Here is a 5,000-nt window from a genome sequence, read left to right as displayed (position 1 = left end):
CCTGTGCCAAGGTACCTGTGCCAAGGTACCTGTGCCAAGGTACCTGTGCCAAGGTACATGTGCCAAGGTACCTGTGCCCAGGTACCTGTGCCAAGGTACCTGTGCCCAGGTACCTGTGCCAAGGTACCTGTGCCAAGGTACCTGTGCCAAGGTACATGTGCCAAGGTACCTGTGCCCAGGTACCTGTGCCAAGGTACCTGTGCCAAGGTACCTGTGCCAAGGTACCTGTGCCAAGGTACCTGTGCCAAGGTACCTGTGCCCAGGTACCTGTGCCAAGGTACCTGTGCCAAGGTACCTGAGCCAAGGTACCTGTGCCAAGGTACCTGTGCCAAGGTACCTGTGCCAAGGTACCTGTGCCAAGGTACATGTGCCAAGGTACCTGTGCCCAGGTACCTGTGCCAAGGTACATGTGCCAAGGTACCTGTGCCCAGGTACCTGTGCCAAGGTACCTGTGCCAAGGTACCTGTGCCAAGGTACCTGTGCCAAGGTACCTGAGCCAAGGTACCTGTGCCAAGGTACCTGTGCCAAGGTACCTGTGCCAAGGTACCTGTGCCAAGGTACATGTGCCAAGGTACCTGTGCCAAGGTACCTGTGCCCAGGTACCTGTGCCAAGGTACCTGTGCCAAGGTACCTGAGCCAAGGTACCTGTGCCAAGGTACCTGTGCCAAGGTACCTGTGCCAAGGTACCTGTGCCAAGGTACATGTGCCAAGGTACCTGTGCCCAGGTACCACCACACACAACACTGATCCAGTCATTTTGTTCGTCTCGAAGCTTCTCCTACCACATCTTTTATTCTCATTAAAAATTATTATTATTATTATTATTATTATTATTATTATTATTATTATTATTATTATTATTATTATTATTATTATTATTATTATTATTATTATTATTATTGACACTGTTGTTTTTTGTTGTAACAGTGGTAGACGTAACAGTAGTCGTAGTAATTATAATAGTAGTAGTAGCTGTTATTATTGCTGTCGTAGTAGTAATAATATTATTTTTCTTGTGAGAGCTTCAGCTTGTGCTCTTGATCTTGTGAGAGCTTCCGTTTGTGCTCTTGATCTTGTGAGAGCTTCAGCTTGTGCTCTTGATCTTGTGAGAGCTTCCGTTTGTGCTCTTGATCTTGTGAGAGCTTCAGCTTGTGCTCTTGATCTTGTGAGAGCTTCCGTTTGTGCTCTTGATCTTGTGAGAGCTTCAGCTTGTGCTCTTGATCTTGTGAGAGCTTCAGCTTGTGCTCTTGATCTTGTGAGAGCTTCAGCTTGTGCTCTTGATCTTGTGAGAGCTTCCGTTTGTGCTCTTGATCTTGTGAGAGCTTCAGCTTGTGCTCTTGATCTTGTGAGAGCTTCCGTTTGTGCTCTTGATCTTGTGAGAGCTTCAGCTTGTGCTCTTGATCTTGTGAGAGCTTCCGTTTGTGCTCTTGATCTTGTGAGAGCTTCAGCTTGTGCTCTTGATCTTGTGAGAGCTTCCGTTTGTGCTCTTGATCTTGTGAGAGCTTCAGCTTGTGCTCTTGATCTTGTGAGAGCTTCAGCTTGTGCTCTTGATCTTGTGAGAGCTTCAGCTTGTGCTCTTGATCTTGTGAGAGCTTCCGTTTGTGCTCTTGATCTTGTGAGAGCTTCACCTTGTGCTCTTGATCTTGTGAGAGCTTCCGTTTGTGCTCTTGATCTTGTGAGAGCTTCAGCTTGTGCTCTTGATCTTGTGAGAGCTTCCGTTTGTGCTCTTGATCTTGTGAGAGCTTCAGCTTGTGCTCTTGATCTTGTGAAACCTTCAGCTTGTGCTCTTGATCTTGTGAAACCTTCAGCTTGTGCTCTTGATCTTGTGAGAGCTTCAGCTTGTGCTCTTGATCTTGTGAGAGCTTCAGCTTGTGCTCTTGATCTTGTGAGAGCTTCAGCTTGTGCTCTTGATCTTGTGAAACCTTCAGCTTGTGCTCTTGATCTTGTGAAACCTTCAGCTTGTGCTCTTGATCTTGTGAGAGCTTCAGCTTGTGCTCTTGATCTTGTGAGAGCTTCAGCTTGTGCTCTTGATCTTGTGAGAGCTTCAGCTTGTGCTCTTGAGCTTGTGAGAGCTTCAGCTTGTGCTCTTGATCTTGTGAGAGCTTCAGTTTGTGCTCTTGATCTTGTGAAACCTTCAGCTTGTGCTCTTGATCTTGTGAGAGCTTCAGCTTGTGCTCTTGATCTTGTGAGAGCTTCCGTTTGTGCTCTTGATCTTGTGAGAGCTTCAGCTTGTGCTCTTGATCTTGTGAAAGCTTCAGCTTGTGCTCTTGATCTTGTGAGAGCTTCAGCTTGTGCTCTTGATCTTGTGAGAGCTTCAGCTTGTGCTCTTGATCTTGTGAGAGCTTCAGCTTGTGCTCTTGATCTTGTGAGAGCTTCCGTTTGTGCTCTTGATCTTGTGAGAGCTTCAGCTTGTGCTCTTGATCTTGTGAGAGCTTCCGTTTGTGCTCTTGATCTTGTGAGAGCTTCAGCTTGTGCTCTTGATCTTGTGAGAGCTTCAGCTTGTGCTCTTGATCTTGTGAAAGCTTCAGCTTGTGCTCTTGATCTTGTAAGAGCTTCAGCTTGTGCTCTTGATCTTGTGAGAGCTTCCGTTTGTGCTCTTGATCTTGTGAGAGCTTCAGCTTGTGCTCTTGATCTTGTGAGAGCTTCAGCTTGTGCTCTTGATCTTGTGAGAGCTTCAGCTTGTGCTCTTGATCTTGTGAGAGCTTCAGCTTGTGCTTTTGATCTTGTGAGAGCTTCAGCTTGTGCTCTTGATCTTGTGAGAGCTTCAGCTTGTGCTCTTGATCTTGTGAGAGCTTCAGCTTGTGCTCATGATCTTGTGAGAGCTTCAGCTTGTGCTCTTGATCTTGTGAGAGCTTCAGCTTGTGCTCTTGATCTTGTGAGAGCTTCAGCTTGTGTTCTTGATCTTGTGAAAGCTTCAGCTTGTGCTCTTGATCTTGTGAAAGCTTCAGCTTGTGCTCTTGATCTTGTGAAGCTTCAGCTTGTGCTCTTGATCTTGTGAGAGCTTCAGCTTGTGCTCTTGATCTTGTGAGAGCTTCCGTTTGTGCTCTTGATCTTGTGAGAGCTTTAGTTTGTGCTCTTGATCTTGTGAGAGCTTCAGCTTGTGCTCTTGATCTTGTGAAACTTCAGCTTGTGCTCTTGATCTTGTGAGAGCTTCAGCTTGTGCTCTTGATCTTGTGAGAGCTTCAGCTTGTGCTCATGATCTTGTGAGAGCTTCAGCTTGTGCTCTTGATCTTGTGAGAGCTTCAGCTTGTGCTCTTGATCTTGTGAGAGCTTCAGCTTGTGCTCATGATCTTGTGAGAGCTTCAGCTTGTGCTCTTGATCTTGTGAGAGCTTCAGCTTGTGCTCTTGATCTTGTGAGAGCTTCAGCTTGTGCTCTTGATCTTGTGAGAGCTTCCGTTTGTGCTCTTGATCTTGTGAGAGCTTCAGCTTGTGCTCTTGATCTTGTGAGAGCTTCAGTTTGTGCTCTTGATCTTGTGAGAGCTTCAGCTTGTGCTCTTGATCTTGTGAAAGCTTCAGCTTGTGCTCTTGATCTTGTGAGAGCTTCAGCTTGTGCTCTTGATCTTGTGAGAGCTTCCGTTTGTGCTCTTGATCTTGTGAAAGCTTTAGTTTGTGCTCTTGATCTTGTGAGAGCTTCAGCTTGTGCTCTTGATCTTGTGAAACCTTCAGCTTGTGCTCTTGATCTTGTGAGAGCTTAAGCTTGTGTTCTTGATCTTGTGAAAGCTTCAGCTTGTGCTCTTGATCTTGTGAAAGCTTCAGCTTGTGCTCTTGATCTTGTGAAGCTTCAGCTTGTGCTCTTGATCTTGTGAAAGCTTTGTCTTCTCCTGTTGCTCTAAAGCTTCAGCTTATGCTGTTGTTCTAAAGCTTCAGCTTGTGCTGTTGTTCTAAAGCTTCAGCTTGTGCTGTTGTTCTAAAGCTTCAGCTTGTGCTGTTGTTCTAAAGCTTCAGCTTATGCTGTTGTTCTAAAGCTTCAGCTTGTGCTGTTGTTCTAAAGCTTCAGCTTGTGCTGTTGTTCTAAAGCTTCAGCTTGTGCTGTTGTTCTAAAGCTTCAGCTTGTGCTGTTGTTCTAAAGCTTCAGCTTGTGCTGTTGTTCTAAAGCTTCAGCTTGTGCTGTTGTTCTTAAGCTTCAGCTTGTGCTGTTATTCTAAAGCTTCAGCTTGTGCTGTTGTTCTAAAGCTTCAGCTTGTGCTGTTGTTCTAATGCTTCAGCTTGTGCTGTTGTTCTAAAGCTTCAGCTTGTGCTGTTGTTCTAATGCTTCAGCTTGTGCTGTTGTTCTAATGCTTCAGCTTGTGCTGTTGTTCTAATGCTTCAGCTTGTGCTGTTGTTCTAATGCTTCAGCTTGTGCTGTTGTTCTAAAGCTTCAGCTTGTGCTGTTGTTCTAAAGCTTCAGCTTGTGCTGTTGTTCTAAAGCTTCAGCTTGTGCTGTTATTCTAAAGCTTCAGCTTGTGCTGTTGTTCTAAAGCTTCAGCTTGTGCTGTTGTTCTAATGCTTCAGCTTGTGCTGTTGTTCTAAAGCTTCAGCTTGTGCTGTTGTGAAAGCTTCACTTTTCTCTTCTTGCTGCTGTGAAAGTTTTTTATCATTGTTATTATTTTAATTTTGATTGGTTGTTGGTGTGTTTGTTCAGCCTCCTCTTCTTCCCCTTCTCACCGGCTTCATTAACTCCTCCTGACATCCTTATCCTCTCCCTGACCTGGTTAGTTTCTCCCTGAAGGAGCGGTGTAGGAGGCGCCTCTGGCAAGACAGTGACGGTGTGAATGATGATGAAAGTGTTTCTTCTTCTCTGGGTCACTCTGCCTTGGTGGGAAACGGTCGATGTGTTAATAATATAAAAAAAAGGTCATTAAGTTTCCCTGACCGTGTTTTCTGCTCGTCGACAACGACAGTAAATCAGAGAAACAATGTCAAACAAGTAGGAAAACATGTTGACCTCTCTGAAAATGGCGAAGTTCTGCTCAAATGTTTATGGTGATTGCCTATCTTCCTTCACCTCCCCCCCCTCCTCT

The sequence above is a fragment of the Cherax quadricarinatus genome, chromosome 11 (genome assembly GCF_038502225.1).
Source record: "Cherax quadricarinatus isolate ZL_2023a chromosome 11, ASM3850222v1, whole genome shotgun sequence".
In the NCBI taxonomy this organism is placed as follows: Eukaryota; Metazoa; Arthropoda; class Malacostraca; order Decapoda; family Parastacidae; genus Cherax; species Cherax quadricarinatus.
Note: the sequence above shows the minus strand (reverse complement) of the source record.